Below are 25,506 nucleotides of genomic sequence, written 5' to 3' on the forward strand. Positions count from 1 at the left end.
TCAAAAGTTTTTGCCAAGGAGGCAAAATGTTCCGACTACCTATAGTAACCCCCAGCACTATGTCCTTGAATACAACAGTAGATACCAGTTGTAGAATCAGGGATTGCTTTCGTAATAGACCGCCTCGTCTGGGAATGAACCAATCCATACCTGCAGTTTTAAGAGGTAAAGATTACTGGCATATTAAATGGAAGTGTGAAAAAGAAGAGTTTTAATTCTGTCAGTTGTAGAGGTGCGTTTATTATGTACCCTTGGAGAGACCGAGCCACTGTGTAGGATCTTGCAGCATGTTGAGGCGTAGCCAGCATCAAGAGAGCGGGGCAACTTCTTTGTCCGCAGGCGTAGCGTGGTGTCGGTGCATGGTGGTAGCAGAACCCGTCACAGTTGGCACACTACAAGTTTAGGACCACACGAAACAAGTTTGTGACAATGATGAAAGCTCAAAAAGGGAATTTCACAGGGATTGGATAGAATGGGTCAATGGAAACTCGAAGACTCTTGAAAATTGTGGAAAAGTTTTGAGAAGCCCACAATTATATTACGCACTTTCTAAATCAGTGGACGGAAATAGTTGAAACTTTGAATAATTCCTCAGCTTCTACAGAACATATCTAGCTATGATGCTACTGAACTTAAATTCTAATATGCCGAGCATGCCTAATATTTTGCTGTGTTTAAAATGAACTCGGAGAAACAGAACCTATATTTTAAAAAAATGCCCAAGAAAAAAGTAACAGGTCTTGATGGTTATTTGAAGAGATTTTTTAAACTTTTGGTGTGATTTTGTGCTGTTTTTAATCATTCTTTTATTGCTTCTAAATATCTTCACATTCTTATGACAACAAAGGTTACACCAGTATACAAGGATGGTGACCGTAGTAATTCCAACAGTTACAGGCAAATTTCTCTTATTAGCATACTTAATAACATTCTAAATAGAATTCTTGGGCAGAGATTTAAAAAGTTTATTGAGAACTATGGTATCCTCTGAGAATAAAAACATGGATTTAGGCCGAATCATTCAACTTCCACTGCAGTGGTATCATTACTCATATAAATAATGCAGTATAACATGACATGATAGCAATAGTGATATTTTTTTATTTAAAGAAGGCATTGTCATTTTATTATCAAAGCAAAATTAAAACACTACAGCTTTGGGTATAACATTTCTCACCTCCTTGCTAGTCATGTTATGCTAGTGAGTGAGTGAGTAGAAACTTTATTGATTGCTAAGATTTAGCCTGCGGTGGAGGTCTTCTTCAAGTCTTCTCTTCAAGTCTTGAGGTTGCCTCCTTAGCCTTGGGTGGTCCCCTAGTCCAGGGCTCCACTGAGTCTGGCCACCTCGCTTGCGTGTGCTATGAGTGCCCTTTGGGCCTCTAGCTCGCAGCTGGTGAGCCTGCTCTCCCATTGCTCCGCACTTGGTGTGTCGTGTTTGTGGAACGATATGTTTCTGTCGCATTCCCATGTTATGTGGTATAGTGTTGGCCTCGCTTCGCACCAAGGGCATGTGGCGCGGTATTGTGTCGGGAACATCTTGCTTAGTATATATAAGTTGGGGAAGGAGCCTGTCTGTAGCTTCCGCCATTTTGCGGCTTCTTCCTTGCTTAGCTCTTTGTGTGGTGGGGGGTATTTGTATCTTAGCCCCCTGTATAAACTTAGTGTTTCAGAGTACCCAGCCCCTAGGCTAGTCCAGAGCTCCTCCGGGGCTTGTGACCCCCCAGCTCGGATAGTAAGCCCTCGAGCTAGTTCGTCCGCCCTTTCGTTGCCCCAGACCCCCGCGTGGCCTGGTATCCAAATTATGTTATGTTTCTCTCTCCTCCCCGAGGGTGTCCCCTCGCTGAGGATCCTGAGTGTCGTTTTGCCTACCCTTCCTTTTGTGTAGTTTCGACACGCTTCTTGTGAGTCTGTTAAGATATTCAAGGGTCTCCCCTTTCTATCCCCCTCCCTCATTGCTAGGGCTATCGCTATCTCCTCCGCCTCTGCTACATTTGATGCCCTGGCCGTGAGGCTCGTTATGTGTTCTCCCTGGTGGTTGACGACTACCGCCACCATTTTATTTCCTCGTTCACCATAGTGCGGGGAAGCGTCGGTGTATACCGTGCTGTCCCTGTGCCCTATTGTTTTTTCATAGTATTCTGCCCTGGCTCTCCTCCTGCTGGCATGGAGGTTTGGGTCCATGTTGCGGGGGATGGGTTGTACGCTTATGTTTCTTCTTAGTGCGTCTGGTATGTTTGCCCTGTTGTTGTGATGGTTCTCCGTCTCCCGACCCAACCTAGCCAGAAGTGCTCGTCCGGTTCTTGTGTCGCTGAGTCTTTGAAGTTGTGCCTTTATTTGGCATTCACTCAGCTCTTCAAAAGTGTTGTTTAGCCCTAGTTGCATTAGCTTCTCGTTGGACGTGTTCCTTGGTAGATGTAAGGCTATCTTGTACGCTTTGCGAAGGATAGCTTCTGCTTGCTCTCTTTCAGCTTTGATGGTTACGTGGTATGGTAGTGAGTATGTTATTCGACTGACTATCAGGCTGTTCACCAGTCTGATTGTGTCTTCTTCCTTCATGCCATGCCTTTTGCTGGCTACTCTATTTATCATTCGGCCTACTTGCTCCGCCGCTTTGCGTAGTAGGCTGAGTGTGTGGCTGCATTTCCTGCTACCTTGCAGCCACATACCGAGTATTCTTATCATTCTTTGTTCCGGTATGTTCTGCCCTTCTAGTTTCACCTCGAGGTTAGCCTCTGTAGGGTGCCTTCCTACTCTGAGAAGTTCGGACTTTTCGGTGGAACACCTTAGTCCCCTCTTCTTCATGTATCCTTCAATGCAGGTGGCTGCCGCTTGTAGACTTTCTTCTTTGCTTCCTAGCGAGCCTTCGCTGGTCCATATGGTGATGTCATCCGCATACATTGCGTGTCTGATTCCTTGTATCTGGCTGAGCTCTTTGGCTAGGGTGATCATTGATATGTTGAAGAGCACTGGTGATATCACTGAGCCTTGTGGAGTTCCCCTGCATGGTGTTTGAAAGACCTCGCTTCGTAGGTCTCCCAAACCCACCATTGCAGTTCTGTTTGTGAGGAAGCTTCTCACGTAGTCGTGTGTTTTGTTTCCGCAGTTGGTGGCGTTGATGCCTTCCATAATTGCTGCGTGGGATACATTGTCGAAGGCCCCTTTGATGTCCACGGCCATGACTACGTTTTCCCCTTTGCTTGGCATTGTTTCTAGTACTTCTTCTTTGAGCTGAAGCAGCACGTCTTGGGTCGATAGATGTTCCCTGAAGCCGAACATGGTGTTGGGGTACCATCCTCCGTCTTCTAGGTGTCTTTGTATTCTTTTAGTGATGATTCTTTCGAAAAGCTTGCCCAGACACGATGTTAGCGAGATAGGTCTGAGATTTTCTATCTGCAGTTTTTTGCCTGGTTTGGGTATCATAACGACTTCCGCGTGTTTCCACTCTTTCGGAACCGTTCCCTCTGCCCAGAGTTTGTTTAAGTATTTTGTGAGCTGTTCTACCGCTTCATCGCTGAGATTTCTTATCAACGAGTTCTGGATCTTGTCCGCCCCCGCTGCCGTGTTCTTTGTCGTCGCCTTTATGGCTTGAATAACTTCTTCTCTTGTTATCGGTTTGTCCATGTCCTGGTTTTCTTTCCCTTGGTATTCTCCTTGGTAGGCTTTCACCTGTTCTTTTCCGTAGCATTTCTCTTTTACTGCTTGGATTAGCTGCTCCTCCGTCCCTTCGTATTGGTGGATCAGTCTTTGTATCGATTTGTTACTTTCTGCTTGGTTCTTCGATGGGTCCATGAGCTTTCTTAGTATTTGCCACGTTCTGGCCGTGCCTAGGGTGCCATTCAGTGTTGTGCTGAATTGTTGCCATCCCTGTCTAGCCAGTTGTGTTGCGTATTCTTCCGCTCGCTTGGTGATTTCTGCTATCTTCTTTTTTAGTTTCCTGTTAAGCTTCTGTTTCTTCCAGCGTTTGGTTAGGCTTTTCCTTGCCTCCCATAGGCCGAGGAGTCGTTTGTCTACCTCTGGTGCCTGTTCTGTGCGGTTAACTTCTTTGGTATATGTATCTCTTATTTGTTTAAGTTGTTGGCTCCATTCTTCTAAAGACGTGATGTCGCCTTTGATGCTTTTGCAGTGGGTGCGGAAAGCGTCCCAGTCTGTCAGTCTTGCCTTGCCTATTTTCCTTCTGATGCTTTCGGCTTCAATGGCCACTCTGATTATAAAGTGGTCGCTGCCTAGGTTCTCCTGTGTGTTTTCCCACTCTGCTTGTTTAGCTCCTCTGACAAAGGTTAGGTCGGGACACGTGTCTACGCTTACGCTGTTTCCTTGCCTTGTGGGTTGGCTCTCATCCGTAAGTAGCTCGCAGCCTGTGTTTTCTGCTGCTGTACATATGCTCCGCCCTTTTATGTCCTCTTTTTTGCTGCCCCATTGCGGGCTTTTCGCATTGAAGTCTCCTGCTATAACTAGGGTGTTCTGCCCTGCAAGTTTCTTTGCCTCCGCGAAAAGCTTGGTGAAGTCTCCCCTGTTTTTAGGTGGGCTATATATGTTTATAACAAAGGTGCTTTTCGCTTTCCTTTTCCTTTTGGGAATTATTTCAGTTATCACGTGTTCTAGGTGTGTGTCTGCTATTTCCCCATGATTTATTGCTGTTATTTTGTCGCTAATGAGTGTTGCTGTTTTCCCTTTCTCCTGGCATGAGTAGCCTCTTAGGGTTGGGGTACAGTTTGTTTCTTGTAATAAGATTAGGTCTGGTGGGGTTCCCCTAGTGCTAATGAATTGCTGCAGGAGCCCCTGCTTGCGCCTGTAGCCCCTGCAGTTCCATTGCCAAATCTCTAGTTGTTGTCCTCCTGCCATGTTGCTGTGTTGCAGCTACTATTGTTCCCTTGGGTTTCTGTACCGAACCTCCGCTCATTAAAGAGGCGGTCTCTGGCGTCGTTTAGTGTTCTCTGTGTTGTTTGATTTTTAACGTAATTACGGAAGCTCTGGTCTTGCAAAGCTATCTTCTGGCTTAGTTGTTGCATTTGTTGCTGCATTTGTTGTTGCATTTGCAGCATGAGTGTTTTTAGGTCTTCCCCTGCCGTGTTGGTCCCCCCCATGTTTTGTGGGTTCTCTATAGTTTGTGGTGGTGGTGTTGGCGTTCTCACTGGTGAGAAACCTGTTCTCCGTATCTCCTGTAGTTCTGCGATTAAGTCGCTGATCTGCTTTCTTAGCTGCCTATTCTCCTTTCTTATGTTGTTGATTTCTGCTCTTAGGCTTTCGTTTTCTGCCTTGGTGTCTGTTGTGTTGTTTTCCTCGTGCGGAGCAAAAAGTATTTTGGGAGAGCCGCCTCCCCAGCTTACCTTAACTCCGCCGCTTTTCTTCTGCTGCGTTTGCTGCTGGCTGGCCGTGGTCTGGCTCGCCTCGCCTCGTCCCCGGCTCTGGCTCCGGTCCCGGCTGCGGCTGTTGCTGCGTCCCCTGGACTCGCTTCGGTAGTCAGGTTGTTTCTCCTGGTCCTCGTTCCGGAACCAGCGTGGTCGTCGTCCTCCATTCCTGCCTTGGCTGCGGCCGCGTTGCTGCTGACCCCAGGCTCGTAGCTCTCCGAATGATTTTAGTCGCTGTGTGCATTCCCTTGCTCCTGTGACGTGGGAGCCCTTGCACACGAGGCACTTCGGTACGCATTGGTGTTGCGTCTCCGGATTTGCTTGGCCGCATTGCCTGCACGCCTTGCTTTCCGGGTTTGGGCATACATCTGCTCGATGCCCTTGCTGGTAGCAGTTGTAGCATATCTGCCTCGTTGGTCTGTATGGGTGGCACCACATCTCTCCCCCGTAGAGCAGGACTTGCTTGGGAAGGATTGGGCCGCTGAAGGTAATGACTGCTGTGCTGGATCTCCCTAGCATTCGTGCCGCCAAAATCTTCACTCCGTGCGTTCTTGTCCTTAGGTTGGCCTTTAATTCTTCTTCTGGGGTTCCCGGGTCTACCCCGTGGATGACTCCCCGTAGCGTTCCCTCCGGCGCCGCCACGTGTGCCGTGACTTGGTAACTTCTTCCACCAAAGTTGAGCTGCGCTATGTTTCTGACTTGTTTGGCTGTCTCTTCCTTATTCGTGCTGACGATTATGATATTCGAGCCGTTGCGCAGTCGGATTATAAGGTCTTCTGCCTTGCATCCATGCCCGGTGGCTGCAACCACCGCTCGCGCCACTTGGTGTGTTTGCAGCTCTCGCACTGCTAGTCCCTTTGGCCTCAGGATCACCTTTAAATCTTCTTTCGGTAGGGGAGGGAGTCTCCTCTTCGGCGCTCCTTCCCTCTCGTCTTGCTTGGTTGTGCTTTGTTTGTCGCCTGTGCTTTTCCCTCCGCTTGAGGGGCTCGGATCCCCCGTCACGTGGCCTGCCGTCGCTTCCTGGCTCTTCCGTATTTTCTTGTGCCGCCGTTGTGACATGGCTACTGTCCAGTCTGAGTCCGAATCGTATTTGCGACTCGCCTGCGCTGTTTTTGTTAGGGTGCTGCCTCCCGGGATTTGGGTGTTCACCGTCGGGCCCTGTACATGGGATCCCCCGGCGGTGGCGTCTCGTTGGTCTTCCTCCATTCTTTCTTGGGTCTCCATAATTCGGTTTGCCAAAAATTCATGTCTGGCATGGATGTCTTGCGTCTGGGCCATCTTTCCGCTGCCTCCGTCGCCTGCCGAGGTCGAGGAGTCCGCGGAAGTCGCCGCCCGTGAAGCCTAGTCGCTAGGCCTAGCGTTGGCTTAGCTCATTCGTCCACGTGGTTGATCTTCAAGACCGGATAAATCCAAAAAATATTGGGCCCACCGGTTTGAAAATGGTGTCCTCGTGGTCCGCTTCTCTTCCTGCGTCGCCTCCCACCAAAATTTTGGCAGTTCCGCTGAGTTGACCGGGCCAAAAAGCCCAAAAACTGCGGAGCGCATGTGGCGCACGTCCGCTCGTAGTGGTAGAGGAACGCACCTCCATGTTATGCTAATAAAATTTTCCTTCACCGCACTCTCTCTATACAGGAATTCCACAAGGATCCATACTTAGTCTGTGATAGGTGCCCGCATAGTACGGTGCGATGTCAGTGCATGTTAAAGAACCCCAGGTGGTCTACAATAATCTGGAGCTTTCCATTATTGCGTCCCTCGTAGCCTGTGTTGCTTTGAGATTTCAAACCCCATATACCATGCACCATTATATGTTAATAACGAACCATTAGTAGTTGACTATTAAAAAAAATTGATGACATGATGATGACACGTGATGACATAAAGGAATTAGAAGGAAAAGCAAATCAAGAAGTGATTGAAGAAGAAAAACTGTATTCAGCAAATAAGCTTACTGTAAGTACAAAAAGCAAAAACAAATGCATGGTATTTAAATGACAAAGACACAACCAGTGTTCAAATAACAGTCCATAACTTGCTGATAGAATGCACGTTCCCATATAAATAAACAGGCATCACGTTGGGCAGCCATTTGCACTAGCACAACCTGACTGATGTGGCTTCCCAGAAAATGGTGTGTGGGTGTCATTCCCTTTGGCAGGTGAGGGAATATTTTGATATACTGGCATTATGTGCGCCCAATTTTGCATTTATTAGCCACCTACCATATTGTATCGAACCTTGGGGTGGGACATACAAAAATTATCTGGATCTCATCATGCAATTGCAAAAGATAGTGCTAAAAATAATAATAATCATCATCATCATCAGCCTGACTACACCCACTGCAGGGCAAAGGCCTCTCCCATGTCTCTCCAATTAACCCTGTCCTTTGTCAGTTGCCGCCACTGTATTCCCGCAAACTTCTTAATCTCATCCGCCCACCTAACTTTCTGCCGTCCCCTGCTACGTTTGCCTTCTCTTGGAATCCACTCCGTTACCCTTAAGGACCAGCAGTTATCTTGCCTTCGCATTACATGCCCTGCCTAAGCCCATTTCTTCCTCTTGATTTCAACTAAGATGTCATTAACCCGCGTTTGTTCCCTCACCCACTCCGCCCTCTTCCGATCTCTTAGCGTTACACCTATCATTTTCCTTTCCATAGCTCGCTGCGTTGTTCTTAACTTAAGCTGAACCCTCTTTGTTAGCCTCCACGTTTCTGCCCCATAGATGAGTACCGGTAGGATACAGCTGTTGTATACTTTTCTCTTCAGGGATATTGGTAAGCTACCATTCATGATCTGAGAGAACCTGCCATATGCGCTCCACCCCATTCTTATTCTTCCTAGTTATTTCCCTCTCATGATCCGGATCTGCGGTCACTACCTGCCCTAAGTAGACATGTTCTCTTACTACTTCCAGCACCTCGCTACCAATTGCGAACTGCTGTTCCCTTGCTAGGCTGTTGAACATAACTTTGGTTTTCTGCATGTTAATTCTTAGCCCCACCGTTCTGCTCTGCCTGTCTAACTGATTGATCACGCTTTGCAGTTCTTGTCCTGAGTGGCTTACCAAGGCAATGTCATCAGCGAAACGCAAATTACTCAGGTATTCTCCATTAACTCTTATCCCGAACTGTTCCCATTCCAGTCCCCGGAATACCTCCTGTAAGCAGGCAGTGAAGAGCATTGGCGAGATCGTGTCTCCCTGCCTGACACCTTTCCGTATTGGAATTTTATTGCTGATTTTATGGAGAACTATAGTAGCTGTGCAATCGTTATAAATATCTTCCAATATATTCACATAACACTCTTCCACACCCTGACTCCGCAATGCCTGCATGACAGCTGAGGTTTCGACTGATTCAAATGCTTTCTCGTAATCAATGAAGGCTGTATATAGGGGTTTGTTATATTCTGCGCATTTCTCTATCACCTGATTGATAGTGTGAATGTGGTCTATTGTCAAGTATCCTTTCCGAAAGCCTGCCTGATCATTTGGTTGACTAAAGTCCAAGGTTGTCCTGACTCTATTAGCGATTACCTTAGTAAACATCTTGTAGGCAACGGACAATAAGCTGATCGGTCTGTAATTCTTCAAGTCCTTGACGTCTCCTTTCTTATGAATTCAGATAATGTTAGCTAAAAATAATAAACAAGGTTAACTATAACGATTTCAACAAGCTGTTAGTTTTCAGCTGATAGGTTTTTCCTTTTCATCTATTACACCATTAAAAAAAAAAAGACGGGCGTTCTAGCATGGTTAAGCCAAATGCAAATTAGGTGCGCTAGCACTGCAGTTTTGGCGCTTGGATCCACTGCGCACGAATGGAAGTTGATGAAGACGATGACACCCAAAGTACAGCACGAGAGACTGGCAGTTCAGCATGTGGTATGTTCAGCTGCGGCAATGGCATAGATGTCTAATGCAGTGGACAGAGAGGCTGATCTGTTCATGCCGCTGTGTTTTATTTATGGCGCTGTGTGTGTTTTATTGTAGTTTCATTTTATATCAGGTCAAACAGGCTTTCGACAAAGATCCTCAAAATCAGTGAGTAGGGGCATTAGTGCTAGCATACTAAAACATTTCTATCGTCACAAATATCATTGCCCTTTCCATGTATCAATTTAGCCCCTCCTTCAGTCCACCACAGGCCTTACCTTAGGAAATTTCCCACCCACACAAAATATCTATGGTAGATGTTTTTTGCAATTTGTGGTAACTAAAATATGAAACATGCCAACTATAGCTCTGAAAAAAAAAAATCATGCAGTTTCGCTCGTAAACTGAAGAAATACCTCACAAAATAGTTTATGATGCCTTAACATTTATCTGTTCCTATATTTCTTACTCTCTCTAGAGCAGTGATGCAAAACTTAATATTCAGTGTACATTTGTATCTATTGCATAAGTGCACTTGCTATATTCTGTTATATTCATAGCGAATGCTGTATGTTTAATTGTTAACAACTGCTGTCATTTTTATGTTGCAAAGGGGTCCCAAGCTTGGCCAGGAGGTGCTTTGGGATCAAGCAATTAGTGCCCTCTTTGGCGAGGATTTCAGAAAGCGGGCGCAGCGTTGGTTACATCCCTCCCATCAAATCGATGCTAGCACAAAGATAAATGTTTTGTTTCACGATTTCGACGATGTTGCTTCAATGTACTGTTTTCAGTGCGATTTCAAGAGCTGAGCTGTGTTTTACTGCATTTTCCAAAGGAACAGCAAAGTTTAATAACGTTAAGTGGAGAAAAAAAAGAATGCTCAGTGAATAATAAACATTTATTCAGTGCTGAAGCAAGGACACCGCATTTATTGCCAAGGACATTTAGCATCCACTTGAGATGGAGCTGCTGACAGTGCCTTGCAGGTGCTGAATGTTACCAAAATGGCATAATAGCCTTATACGATAATAGACGAACGTAATGAATCTTAAGACCAGAGCACTACGGTAGCACTAAAAAAAATTCTTCACCACAGCAAAAGCTTTGCTGAACATTAATGATTAGGGATTGCAGAGCTACTTAACATTATTATTATGATGGTTCCTGTGTGCCTGCGCCACGAGTTGGGTGTTATTAAGCACAGGTTTCGGCAACACGTGTCTTCCATCAGCTAGCCATGGAACAACCCGTGCTGACCTACCGCAGCCTACGCGACCTCGCCGACATTCTCCTCATTCAAGCTCTAACATGTGACAGGTACGTGGCTACAAGTGAGAGAAGCAGTGAGGCTGTGCGCAAAAGTGAACGTTCAGGCCACTCCCTCCTGGGCGATGCGGTCCTCTGTCTAGGGACTCTAGGGAATGAGAGGCCTGTTTAACTCGGCTGTGAGTGGCACTCTCAGTTGCTCTTTTTGTAAATCATGTAAATAGCCTGTATAAAGTTTTTCCTCCTGTTCTCTTAAAATCGTCTCCGACTTCCTCGTCCCCTCCTCCGGCCCAACTACACTACCCGATCCCAATAACTAGTTGCCAGCAGTAAGATGGAAGCTGCGTCCCAAACTCTGGAAGGCAGCTATGAGATGTCCACGTCAAGTCACCGGCTCAAACGGACCTCGGCAGCTTCAGGACCGACAGCACCAAGTATTCTTCTGCAAACCGAGAGACGGACAGGTCAGGTCACCAGCTCCAACGGACCCGGCAGCTATGGGACTGACGGCGTCACCTGTATCTCGGGAGGGTGAGTGCCCGATGTTTGCCATTCGTTTCGCCAGACCGCACTAGGACAGGCAGATGCTAGTAGTGGGTTTGTGTTTTTTAGAAAATAAATATTTGGCAGGTTTTGTTTTGTTCACTTCAAGCTGAGGCTTTGTGTTTTAGCGGGGATTAGTGGCACGAGGTATGTTCCGCGACGGAGAAGTTCAAGGTAGAGGACCTCCTTGAAATTTTGGAAGAACTGGGCATATCAGTAGACCCCACTAAAACGAGAGAGGCGATTCTGGATGTGATGCGGGCAGAGGAGGTGACAGTCGAGGAGGCAGACGAGGCGTGGGAGACGATTGCGGAACGAAAAGCGAAGAAAAAAACGCGACGGCTTCTCCAGGAGAAAGAGAAGCGAGAGGAGCAGGAAAAGCGAAAACTCTGCGAGGAGAAAGAGAAGAGAGAACTGCTTCAGCAGCAGGAAAGACGAAGGCTCCGCGAGGAGCAAGAAAGAGAATGGCAGGAGCAGACTCGTAAGAGACGGGCTGAGCTAGAGGAACTACGTGAACGAGAGCAGCAGGAGCTCATGCGTAAGATTCAGTTTGTCAAATGGCAAAGGCCCCGAGATCGCCTCAGGAGTTTCCGAAGAGGTGAAAACTTCAAAACTTTCCTCGGAAATTTTGAGCAAATCTGTAGAGAGGAGGAGATAGACCAGGCCGAATGGTCAATGTTGTCCTTCCTGGTGATGTCAGCAGCGTATTGGCGCGCCTGTCCGACGAGGAGGTCGACAGCTATGAAACAGCGAAAAGGACCCTCTTCCGCTTCTTCGGCATCAATGCAGATGTTGGCTCCAAAGGCCGAAGTGATGGCAGCGCGCAACGCTTCGATAAGTGTCAGCGACCACCTTAAGAACCCCGCTTGGTCAGTTATGGACACAACAATCGCTCAGGAGAGCAGTGACAGGGCAGCTTCAAGCTCAGAAATAACTGCCAGTTCGGCAGGAGCAGGGACCGAAAGTGTAGATCTAAAGGCAAACAAAAAGAGTTACAATGCCGCCAGTCATAACGAAAGCACCAAGAATGTTTTGGCAGCAAATGCAGACAGTGAGGAAATCAGTGACAAGGCCAGTTATGGCCCTGAGATAGATGCCGCTATGGCAAATGAGGTGGACGTTCGGCGCCAGAAAATCTGTAGTGAGCTTGTATGCCTCCGCACCGAAATACAGCTTTCCGGAAAAGAGTTTCATGGAGAGCCGCCGAATGGCAACGTTGATGCGCCAAGTCAGAGCGCAACGTTGATGCGCCAAGTCAGAGCGCAGCGTTAGATAAAAAGGACGATGTCGCTCAGATTGTTAATGGAAGCCGGAATGATAATGACTCTGCATCAAAATGCACAATTCAGGATAGCGAACTGTTATGCTCGGTAGAAATTTAAGTGCAGGGAAACGAGCTGTTGTGCTTAGAAGAAACAGCAGACGTCACGGGAGCGAGCGGTTGTGCAGGTGAGCCGGCGCCTGGCATTGTGGGCAAAGCGCAAGTGGCTTCCCTGCGCGGCAAGAAAAATTGCAAACATGACGGGCCTTTGGGAGTTCATGGGTCGACTGAGGGAAGGGTCGGCAGCTTAGCACCTGTTGGCAACAGGAAAACTTTTGACATGCAACGAAAGTCAACAGGCGAAGATTCCGGAAGACGGCTACGCATGAAGGCAGCTAATCCGAACACTTCTGCGAGAAAGCAAAAAGTATGGGTCAAGCTTTTACATTTGAGGACCTCGCGTAATTTCTCGAAATTGCCACCGCGGTGCTCAAAAGTTCGCAAGCGTTGCATAAAAGCCCAGCCTACTCATTATGCGCAGTCAGGGCGTAAGCCACCGGCTCCATTGTGGGACTGCAGCACGGGTTATGATGAGGCAGGTGACGCCCGCGGCGGGCTACAGAGGAGGATGCACGGTTGCCGCACAAAAGAGTGCCACAGAGGACCCGCGAGTCAGAGGGGGACGCAACATGCAGGGAGCCAAGATAGGAGAAAGCGCCCCTCTAGCTTTGAGCTTCTCAAGCGCGACCCTGGCTTTGGACACGTCCCGCAGAGGTGGAAGCAATCAGCCCCTCAGATTTTGGGAGACGTTAGCTAGTAGCCCGGCCGTCCGACCGTGACCGCGGAGAGCGCGGCTGAAGAATGGAGAATTCCATGAATAATCATCATTCTCATCATCAGCCTGACTACACCCACTGCAGGGCAAAGGCCTCTCCCATCTCTCTCCAATTATCCTATTCCTGTGCCAGTTGCGGCCACCGTATTTCCGCAAATTTCTTAATCTCATCCGCCCACCTAATTTTCTGCCGCCCCCTGCTACGCTTGCCTTCTCTTGGAATCCACTCCGTTACCCATAAGGACTTCTTGTATTTAGTGTTTGCATTTTTATTCATTTACGCAACTGTACAACAATGAAAGCAAACGAAGTTTTGAGCTTTTATACCTGCGTAGAATTTTGTACTTTTAGTTAACTTTCGCTGCAGTTATGTAACTTTGACGACGCTTCTTTTTATGTAACCTATGTATGGCGCAGTTCTTTGCAGCGCGAACAAGTTTTGTGAGACGTGGTCTCATCTGCGTGGTTATTCTGCTAGGTTTTGTTTCTTTTCTTTCATTGCAACAGTTATGTTTAAAGACTAGATGCAAATTGACTCGCAGCGGGTATTCGTTGTACATAGGTTTACCTGCGCTGCGAATTGTGAGAGTGCCCGCTGAGGAACGGATGTACACCGGTCATTCATGAGCCAATTTGGCTTATATTCTCGAGTGGGTGACTCGAGATCACTTCGAGCTTGAAACTTGTTAGGTTTGATATGTTAGTTAGTTAGTTATATGGGGTTTTATGGCGCATAAGCAACTATGGCTATCATGCGCCAAACACAAGGTTAGATGATGTTATGTCAAGTGTACAGAGGTTACATTATAATAGATTTAAAACATTGGCTTTCTTTAGAAACTTACAAACAAGTGAAAACTCGACAAGTGTTTGCTCCCCTAAAAGCAATGCGGGATGAAATGGAATGTGTTCATTGTAAAATACCGTAAAAAATTTTTTTCTAAGTTCTTCGAGATGTGAACAAGAAATTAAAATGCGATTTACTGTGAGCTCCTCACCATACATTTCACACACAGGTTTGTCTTTTTTTGTTAATAAGAAGTTATGGGTGATGTGTGTGTGACCTATGCGTAAACGACATAAAATTACTTCGATAAAACATGATTTCCATTCTTTTAAAATGGGCTTTATGGTATGCAGCTTGTTGTGTCCTTCATTTTCCCAAGAAGCTTGCCACTTGGCTCTTAGTCTGCTATGCAATAACTTCATGTAATCTCTAGGAGGCAAATTCACATGTTTTATTTCCGTGGTTCTGGTTTGTGCAGCACACATGTCGGCTCTCTCATTGTCCCTAATGCCAATGTGACTGGGAACCCAGCAGAATTTTATAACATGTTTTCGTGTTGTGACCTTTACTATATTGTGTATGATGCTTCCAATCAGTGGTTCTGTGGCATTTTTGGAGTTTAATGCTGTAAGGACGCTCAGTGAATCTGTATAAATGATGCTGTTTTTGATGTTTTCATTTGTTATTTTCTGTACCGCAACACTAATAGCATAACACTCCGCGGTGAAAACTGTAGCACATGAGGGAAGTCGTACTGCATGTTCATTTTTTCCTTGTATTACTGCGCTTCCCACATGAGCATGAGTTTTTGACCCGTCAGTATAAAATGCAGTGTAATTTCTGTATTTTTCTTGTAGTGCTAGATATTCTTGTATTATATGGTCGTGTGGCGTACAGGTTTTACTGAAGCGTGTTAGTGTGACGTCACACACTGTGGGGAGAGTGTACCACGGTGGTAGCGCTTCGTGTCTTGGGGCAATATTTTTAATTTCGTTTAGTATGTCCAGAGCTTGGCATTTTTCTTCGAAGCGCAAGAGCAACGGCTTAATCGCGTGGGGCTTGTTATTGAAGAGTATTCGGGATGGGCATTTCGTCACAATTGGGTAACAGAGATGTTTGGGCTGAGAAAGGATTTTGAGGATGTATGTACAAGTTAGTGCAGTTCTTCGATCTTCTAAGGAAGGTTCATTCGTTTCCACATACAGACTTGCTATTGGTGAAGTTCTGTAAGCACCTGAAGACAACCTTAAACCAAGATTGTGGATAGGATCCAGTCGTTTTATGTAGGATGGTCTTGCTGAGCCATATACGATGGACCCATAGTCTAACTTAGAGCGAACCAGAGAACGATATATATGTAACAGGCATGCCCTATCAGACCCCCAGCGTTTTCTTGACAGTAGTTTCAGTATATTGAGGGCCTGGGAACCTTTTTTCTTTAAGCTATTTATGTGTGGCAAGAAAGTGAGCTTTCTATCGAAAGTTACTCCTAGAAATTTATGCTCTTGTTTGACAGGTAATGGGGTCTGGTTTAGATATAGTGTGGGGTCGGCCTGTAGGCCTCGTCTCAAAGAGAATAGAACCGCTACTGTTTTCTGAGGAGAAAATCTAAATCCGTTTCTATCTGCCCAGGTGGCCAGTTTATTGTTATTTGTATCTGTCGCTCACAGGTGGTATGCTGGAAGACGTGCATGCTATTTGGAGGTCATCTACGTAAACTGAGTACATTATGGATTTTGGGATTACTTTTCCTATGGAGTTCATTTTGATGACGAATAAGGTCGTGCTGAGGATGCACCCCTGGGGTACGCCAGTTTCTTGTATAAAAGTGTTGGAGAAGGTTGCGCCTAGGCGGACTCGGAACGTGCGGTTGGTTAGGAAGTCGTTCAAACAGCTCAGCATCCTGCCGCGGATACCTAGGTCCGCTAGGTCACGGAGGATACCGAACCTCCACGTGGTATCGTAAGCCTTCTCCAGGTCAATGAAGACCCCGATACAGTGTTGCTTGTGGATGAACGCTTCCCGGATTGTGTTCTCAAAGCGAACAAGGTGATCGGTTGTGGAACATGTCTTTTTAAACCCGCATTGGTGTATATCTAAAAGTTGCCGGGACTGAAGTATGAAGGTTAGTCTGATGTTTAGAATGGTTTCGAATGATTTTGCTATACAGCTAGTGAGTGCTATTGGCCTGTAACTGGTGGGACTAGTTGGTGGTTTGCCAGGTTTTAGAAAGGGTACTATGATTGCTTCTCTCCATGCTCTGGGGATTTCTCCACTCATCCATATTTTATTGAAAAATTTTAGGAGAGCCTCTATGGCAATCTCAGAGAGGTGAGCAAGCATGGCATAGAGTATATTGTCTGGGCCTGGTGCTGTCTTTTTACCGGATGTTAGTACTGCATTTAGTTCCTGCATTGTAATCAGCTGATTGTAGTCTTCATGTATGCATGTTCTGAAGGGAAGTTTTTGTTTTTCTACTATTGTTTTGTGCTTTTGAAAGGAGTGTGTGTAGTTGGCTAAGCTTGATACTGTAGCAAAATGCTCACCCAATATGTTGGCCTGCTCTTCTAATGTTGTTTGAGTACCGGGTGTTGTTAGCATTGGAAATGTGAAAGGAGTAAAATTTCCAGTGAATTTCCGCACCTGCTCCCACATTTTTTTGGATGTTATTGAGCTGTTTATCGAGGATATGTACTGTTGCCATGATGCCCTTTCTGCGTTGCGTCTGATGTATCGTGCTTTTGCTCTTGCTTTTAACCCTTTCGGCCCTGGCGGTGTCAATTGACACCACAACACAAATATTACACTCACGTCTCAGTAACAGAAGAAAATACTATTAATTTTAATACAATAGTTCCTTAGGGATCCCTGCTGCTATCGACATTGCTGTTCACGGACTTCCATTAGCTGCGCGGTGTAAGGAAGATGAAGTAGCAGTATGGGAGGCATGGAGTGAAGAAGCCGAGGTGTAGCAAATTTGTTCATTTTTATCTCACTAACCATTCGTTCTTCTGCGCTCAGATTTTTATATGTTGTGTGAAACGCCTATCCAAGCTCACATCCCCGTCGGAAATATAACTGAATGCGTAAACGCTGCGTTTGACCACATTTTTGACATGTGCGATTTTGACACCATCAGGGCTCAACAGTTGCCAGCGGTGGCCATTGAGTGACGATAGGTCATCTTTGTAGAATAGAATCTGCTAGTATTTTAGCAGATGCACCTATACTAACGGCCTTTTTGGACTGCTGACATGAATGTTCATTACAGAAAATAAACGAAATCTTAAGATTTGCTTTTTGATGAATTGGAAAATGGAAATTTTCGCTATCATACATGATGAATATTCGGATTGAGCCTGGAAATGACCATGCGGATGTCGGCGAACAGCAACCGGATCAAAGGAATAGCGAGAACAAATGTACGCCTGACCTTGCGCTTTTATTCCTTTTTTACCTCTCTCCTCCTCCTGTGAGCTGTGAGCATCGACACTGAGCTGCAAGAAGCGACCGGGGTATTTACACTGAAACTCGCGCTCCACCGCTCGTGCTTCAAGTGTGGCGCGCCCTCGACGCTCGGATCAATGCAGCGTGTTTGGCTGTGTTTTCTTGAGGAAGCGTATTTGGTGTGCTGATAATCAGCTTCTGCTTTCTCCCCGGCCGAGAGATATCCCGAACTCATAAGCCTATGGATGACAGGGAATTTCCTGCAACCTGTAGGGAACAGCATTCGGTCAAGGCACAGACTCGACGAGATTATGTTCCACTTTATGAATTCTTTTATAGCAAACAGCTGGTTTGAAAACAAGTGCAAGCGAGATGCAGTGTGCCGCGCGTAAGCTTAGAACTTAGATTTGCCGACCTTCGCGCTGGGCGCTACGGAAGTGCTTCGTGAAGCTCGATAGAGGAGGGCGTTACAGATTCGAGGAAAGCCTTTATCTTGACCACAGTCGCCTTCCAGGAAGGCTACGCAAGTTTTGAACATGTGAGCTGTTGACGTAACGTACACAAGCTGGAACACAAACCTGGCAGGAACAAGAACGCGCGGAGGTATGATACAAAACGCAAGGTAAACAGGAGCGAGCGAACTTTTTTGTGGAAACTGCGAGATTATCTACCCCTTAAAAAGTAAAAAAAGCTTCTTCATAGGTCTCCACACTGCAAAATAAGAAATTTTTTCGTTAATTTCTTTCTTGTCGGTTGCGGTTACCAAAACGGTCCCACTAGCATTTTACACCCATTGAGCCCTGATGTCCGATTTTGACACCATACCTGTAAATCGATTAATACTCGCACCACAAGCGTTAAATTTTTACTGCGTGGTTATGGGGCCTTAGGCATTGTAGAAACGCGGAGCAAAAAAATCTACAGCCGAAATAAAAAATCCAGGGCCGAAAGGGTTAAAGTTTCTGAGATTTTCATGTGTTGGATATCTCCGAAAAATGCCCCAGGCTTTGTTTTGTTTCTTTTTTGCATCTTTACATTCTTTTGTGTACCAGTATTTGTGATTTTGTTTTACTATTCCAGAGGATTGAGGAATAGCTAAATGTGCGGCAGCTAAGATACAATTCGTGAATTTTTCATTTATCTCATTGATGTCAACATTTTCTAAAACTATTTTCTCTAATGTAGCTTGTGCTGTAAAAAGTTGCCAGTCAGCTAAATGTAGCTTCCAACACCGTGGTTTTGTGGGAATAACTGTTAGTGAGGATGAAAGACTTATTACGACAGGGAGATGATCACTTCCATATGGATTGTCTAAAACACTCCAGTTAAAATCGTTAAAAATAGACGGTGAACTAAAAGACAAATCTAAAACACTCATTTTCCCCGAGGTTGGGGAGCAGTATGTAGGTTTATTAGAGTTGAGTAAACAGACGTCATTGCATAAAATAAAATCCTCTACGAGATGGCCTCTAGCGTCAGTTTTGTCACTTCCCCAAAAATATGAATGTGCGTTAAAATCTCCAACTACCAGGTATGGCTCTGGTAGCTGCTCTAAAAGATCCTCTAAGTCATGTAGTGTTAAATTAAAGTGCGGATCGATATATAGTGAGCACACTGTGATGGTTTTATGGGCAACCAGAGTGGCTGCGGCAGCTTCAAGTCTTGTTTTTAGTTTAAGGTCTCGAGCCGGGACGCCGCTTTTCACTATGATGGCTACGCCTCCCGATAGTCGGCTCGCCTGTTCCCGATCGCGGTGGAAAACAGTGTAATTCTTTAGAAAGTTATTTTTTTGGGGACCTAAATTTGTTTCTTGTAGACATAAGGCGACAGGAGCGTGTGCTCCTAGTATGTCTTTTATGTCACTGTAATTGTTTAAAAGTCCTCTACAGTTCCATTGTATTATGAAAGCCATCTTAATTTTGTGTTTCTATAGGGTGGAAAGGTAGATCAAGTTGTTGTTGGCCCCGTGACTCGGGGCCTGTCTTTTTTTGATCGATCCAGAGAGCTCCGCCGACCGTCCGACGTGGACGGCGCGGGGCTGCCCGGGGCCGTGTCCATCGCCTCTGCGGAGGCGCTGGACGACCGTGCAGGAGGCACGTTCGCGTTCGAGTTTGACCTCGACCTGTGGGAAGAGGTCTTGAGGCCCGCCGACCCGGGGGTCTGCGCAGCCTCACTTGCAGTTGGCGGAGCAGCGTTAGCTGCTCTGCCTTGGGGCGCGGATGGCACCGCCACAGGTTCACTGCGTGTGACCTGGACGGGTGCCGAAGCCTGGTGTGGTGCGCCGCGCCCACGCACCACATCGGCGAAGTTTTGTTTTGTTGTGAAGGAGAATGGGTTGGTGAGTGCGAAACGCCTTCTCGCTTCTTGAAATGAAATGTTTTCCTTTGTCTTTATGGTGATTATTTCCTTTTCTTTTTTCCAGGACGGACACGTCCTGGAGTATGCTGCATGGTCTCCGTCACAGTTTGCGCAGTGCGGGGCTGCGTCACATTGATCAGAATGATCCTTCGAGGCGCACTTCGCGCACGTTTTCCGACCGCGGCAACTTTGTGAGCCGTGGCCGAACCTTTGGCAGTTGAAACATCGGCGAGGGTTGGGAATGTATGGTCTTACGTTAACTTTCAGATATCCTACTTCGACTGTGTCGGGCAGTGTGCTAGTGTTGAATGTCAGGATCATACGTTTTGTGTCTATATCCTTATTATCCTTCCGGATCTTGATTCTGTGAACGTCTATCACGTCTTGGTCACTCAGACCTTCGAGCATCTCTTTTTCTGTGATGTGGACAAAATCATTTTCGGATATCACGCCCCGGACGGTGTTCAAAGATCGGTGTGAAGTCACGGAGACAGGAATATCTCCAACAGACACAATGTTTACGAGTTTTGAGTGCTGGATGTTGTCTCGCAGTTCGAGCAGTAAGTCACCGCTGGCCATTTTTGATACCTTGTAGCCAATGCCCAAGGCTTCTGTCAAACACTTTGATACTAGGAAGGGAGACAGGATTCTTGCTTGCTTATTTTCTACTTCACTATGGATGACATGGTATTTAGGAAAACTCACTTTTCTTTTTTGGAAAAAAACATCTGCTTCGTTCCGCCCTCTCTTGAGAGAGCGATCAAGTTTGGAAAGTGGGGGAGCCATAAAAAATTGATGTTTTTCGGTCATGGTGCCAGCCACCCACCATGGAGTCCAACAAGGGGACGCGACAGGAACTTGCGAGCAAGTCCTGCCCACGCCAGCTGTACACCTTAACTATAACCTAATATGACTCAACTCAGGGTAGTTGGTCACACACGGTTAACCCTCGCCGCCAGGAAAAAGAGGAACAAACGAAGAAGAGAGGAGGAGACAGGAGAGTTGTAAGAAAGAGATAGGAAAGTGAAAGATAGAGGGGAGGATAGGAAAAGGCGACTGCCGATTTCCCCCGGTCGGGTCAGGCCGGAGGTGCCGTCTACAGGAAGCTGGGGCCAAAGTGGTGTGTTGCCTCCGCCGAGGGGCCTTAAGGGTCCAAACGCTCGGCATCGGCTCAACCACCAGGATCCCCTTTTCCCCGGACACGGCGATGCCACGCACGGCTAAGCGCGGATGCTCGGGTCCGTGGTGATGCATTGTTCACCATCATCCCCCTGCAGGGATGTCCCTGCGGATGCTCGGGTTAACCCCGTGGTGTCGCCGCTCACCAACGTCTGCATGCTGCAGACGCCTCCCTGCGAGGTTTGATATGTGGCTTTGCAAGTAAAGTTAGTTTTAGTATATGTTAGGTGCTAGTGTATGCTGATGCAGAAGCTTGAGTGAAGCCTTTCTTGGCCACTGTAGCTAAGGAAGCTCGCAAGAGCTCATAGGGATGCTGCTTTGTTTGGCCGTACGAGGTTGTGCAGTAGGTTTCTTCTGCAAGGTTTGTTGTGCAAGTTTTGCATGCTTGCGACAGGTGTTGTAGAGCCTGCTACGATGCAGGATGGAAAGTACAGGTGCTTTTTGACAGGTGAGTAAATCATCCATGACTGCAAAATTATCTGAATATCTGGAATTAGTTTGAATAATGAGTCTTCAGAAAGATAGGCAAGCTTTCACTTGGCTTTCATTTCTTGCTTCTACCCTGCACAGAAAAGTTCATCCTTGTTCTGAAAGGCAGCACTTCCCGTTTTTCTGATTTCATTTGTTTTTGTTTCATGGGGTTTAACATCCCAAAGTGACTGAGGCTATGAGGGACACCGAAGAGGAGGGCTCCGAATAATTTCGAACACCCGAGGTTCTTCAACGTGCACCAAAATCGCACAGTACACGGGCCTGTTAGCATTTCGCCTCCACTGAAATGCGACCGCCGCGGCTGGGATCAAACCCACGCTGTTCAGGTCAGCAGCCGAGCACCACAACTACTCAGTCATAACAGTGGCTGCTTTTCTGATTTGAATCCAACAAATATCCGCAAGAGGTATCAGCCAATATGGAACCTCACATGGTCATGAACCTTGTCCCAGAACATCACTTGTGTCCTTGGTAGCATCATGAGTAGGGTTACCCTCAGCCATCGTCTCAGATCCTGTTGGTGCTTCTATTATTTGCAGTTCTGGCTCGCTTACAGATTACATGCCATAATCAGAAGAATCATTTTTAAGCTGGAAAAGAATCTTCAGACTCAGGAATGCTGATAATGAATGCATATCACTAAATGGATAGATGTTACAGCATTCCAAACAAATAAGTTTGGAACTTCCACGCACAGGACACATAGGTCGGCACACTCACTCATGAGTGCACTTACATTGCCTCACTCACACTCACGTCTGAAAGTGCGAGTGGTCACGAGTTTGAGTGAGTGGTTTATTTATTTATTTATTTCGTGTACCCTCAGGGCCAGAGGCATTATAGAGGGGAGTGGTTACAAAAATTTAAGAAAAAAAAATGTACAGTGCAGCAAACTAATTAGTAATACAGAAATGATTGCTCCTAGTTATACATTATTAGCTGTTGGGTTCTTGGTGTGCTGGTTAATAGTATATAATACACAAAATACAGCGCAGCAATACAGTGAAAAACAAACAAACAAAATGCTCGTACAAAAAACAACAAGAATATAGAAATAAAAAAAAAAGATGATGCTCCTACTTATACAAAGTTTTCTAATGCTGTTTTGAAGCGTTGGTTGTCAGTAATGGTAGCGGTAGATGCAGGAAGGTGATTCCACTCAGCAGCTGTGCGCGGAAGAAATGACTGAAACATGGCATTGGTTTTGCAAAATGGAATTCCGACTTTGTTATTGTGATCTAGCCTTGATATAATGTATTGGGGAGGGGAGATCAGTTCGTGGCGAAGTGAAGGATGATAAAATATCTTGTGAAAAAGTGAGAGTCTAAGGGCTTTACGGCGAGATGCTAAAGATGGCAGGCTGAGATTTAATTTCATTGCAGAGATGCTGGCAGTTCGATTATAATTACATACAATAAAACGAGCAGAATTATTCTGGACCATTTCTAATGAGTGAATTAGGTTTTGTTGAAAGGGATCCCACACTGCTGCAGCATACTCTAGCTTTGAGCGGACCAGTGTCTTATATAGAAGTAGTTTTAGGGAAGAAGGTGCCTTAGAGAAATTACGTTTTAGATATCCCAGCATGCGATTAGCATTATAATTACGTAAGAAGTGTGAATGGACCAAGTGAGGTTGCTAGTAATATGGATACCAAGATATTTGTAAGAAGAAACAGGATCTAGAGGGACATTATTAAGGTGATAGGAAGGTAGCTGGCCGGATGTTCTTGATACACGCAGAAATTTACATTTTTTGATGTTTAATTCCATTGACCATGATTGGCACCAAATACAGATAGCGTTAAGGTCTGATTGAAGAGAAGATATGTCATCGTCGCAAATTATTTCCCTGTAGATGACGCAATCATCTGCGAATAAATGAATGTTAGTGGAAACACAAGAGGGTAGATCATTAATGTAAATTAAAAAAAGTAGAGGACCAAGTACCGACCCTTGAGGTACGCCGGACTGTACTTTACTTGGCTGCGAGGTTGAGTCATTAGCAGAAACAAACTGCGAACGGTTAAAAAGAAAGCATTCGATCCAAGCAAGCAGTTTGGGATCAATGTTAAGTTGATGTAACTTAAACATTAGAAGGTTATGGCATACTTTATCAAATGCTTTCGAGAAATCTAAAAATATACAGTCGGCAAGTGAACAGCGGTCAAGGATGACGTTTAGCTGATGCGTGAATGATACTAGTTGTGTTTCACATGAATAAGTCTTGCGGAAGCCATGTTGCGATGGTGAGAAAAATGAATTAGATTCGAGAAAGCTAGCTAGATTTGAGGCAAGGACATGTTCTAGAATTTTACATGGGATGCAAGTGAGCGAGATAGGCCGGTTGCGAGTATGAGTGGACGTGAATGTGAATGCTCTGAGTGAATGTGAGTGTGGCTGACGATGAGTGTGAGTGAGTGGATGTGAGTGTGAAAGGAGATGAGTGCAAGTATGAGTGAGTGGATGTTTGTGTGAGTAGAGGTGGGTGGCAAGTAGACATGAGTAATGAGTGGATGTGAGTTGACATGAGTGGATGTGAATCGACGTGAGTGGCAAGTGTATGTGAGTAGTGGGTGGACGCGACAACGAAGTTGGTTGTGTGTGTTTCGCGAAGATGGTATTAGCTATTTTCATGTTGTTGACAGCCGATGAAAGCAAACATTCATTGCCAAGGGCGCTCAAGACAGCATAAGGCATAAGGCCGGTGTCTTTGGACAACTGAAGCAGAGGATTGGCGTGGGAACGGCAATCTTTCGTTGCTATTCACTTTTCTAGTTCACCATTGGTATAGGCACAGGCCCTTTGCGGGTGCAATGAGCTGCTACAAGTTGCGTCAGATCCTTTGATCTAATTTCGCATTGCCACTGCTAGAAAGGTAGCTGTCTCTTGTCACGCCTCCTACACTGCACGCGCTTGTATATGCAGAGTTCCAATGCTTGCGTTGAAACAACAAGCGTCCACTTCTCAGCAGTAACTAGCCTAATGTCGGATCTCGAGTACTGCAGTGACGCATAGGTTTTTTTTTTTTGTGCCTGGGTGCGTGCATTGCAGAGCTTCGCTCTTGCCGTAACTTTCTGACTGGGCCAGATCCACGCAGAGAACCTGACCTACTTGGCCCAGCTCTTGAACTGCATGAACTTGGCTCAAGGCGGAAACGACGCGAAAACCAAGCACGCTTTTTGGTCGTGCTAAAGGTTCTTGTTTCTCATGTACTTGAAGGAGCCCACAATCACAAATCGAGCATTTGGTTTTTATTTTTTGTATTCACAGCATCAAACAGGGTGGTGGCTTGACGCCAAGAAGATAGGCGAAGTGGTAGTATTTAATGTTTTAATCTGCACCAGAAATGATTGTTTGTACCTATGGCGATGAAAGGCTGCGGCGATTTTCGGCAGTGGATATCAGGTTGCGGTCTAATTGGCCGCACCCTTATTGATTGGTTCGACATACAATTCGAACTTAATTTTTGCAAACTTGGGAGAAGATCTAAAGTATAACATCTCTGAACAGGGGCGTAGCCAGAAATTTTTTCCGGGGGATGTTATAAGCCGCCAGTAAAAAACAAAAAGAAAGAGAGCCTGCGCCCAAACAATATCTTAGTCATTTTTCTACTGTTTTTTCTACCGGCACTTTGAGCTGCTGGGGGCTGTCCTAGCAAGTCAACAACTGCATACAAGCTTCCGCTGCATGTGTGCAAGGCGCGGTCCTGATTGGTGGTGCCCAATCTTTAGTAGTGGGCGAGTGAAATGGGCTTCTGAAATGCGATTTCGTTTTTCTTTCTGTTTTCAATACAGTAAGTGGAATAACTTCTGTTTGCACGCTCTGATTTCAGCAGTTCTATCTGCACTGATATCTGGAGAGCATGAGGAATCCTTTGAACCGGACAATCCGATTTCGTCTAAGAATATCTGAATAGGGCTTTTTCCCAGTTACGTCCTGCCATTTCAGAAGGTAATGCACTACACAATCGCTCACTTGTTAGCTGCATACGCATTCTTCCATGACCAACGTTTCCTCGACCCATGATGCGGGGGACCATGGGAGAATAATGAGGCGCAACGTCAGCACCCCCTGCGCCCACGCAGATGCGTACGTGGTCTGCGCACGCA

At 46.0% G+C, this 25,506-nt stretch overlaps 1 long non-coding RNA gene across 1 annotated transcript in view; it reads right to left on the reverse strand.

Annotated features, from left to right (window-relative positions):
* Nucleotides 1-216: 216 nt before the first annotated feature.
* LOC149351732 (uncharacterized) overlaps nt 217-25,506 on the reverse strand; it is a 38,108-nt gene continuing 12,818 nt past the window's right edge. Inside the window, exon 5 of the long non-coding RNA XR_016290646.1 lies at nt 217-392. This is a non-coding gene — a long non-coding RNA (uncharacterized LOC149351732). The remainder of the gene's footprint in view (nt 393-25,506) is intronic.

The sequence above is a fragment of the Amblyomma mixtum genome, chromosome 3 (genome assembly GCF_055824585.1).
Source record: "Amblyomma mixtum isolate Tamu chromosome 3, ASM5582458v1, whole genome shotgun sequence".
Taxonomy (NCBI): domain Eukaryota; kingdom Metazoa; phylum Arthropoda; class Arachnida; order Ixodida; family Ixodidae; genus Amblyomma; species Amblyomma mixtum.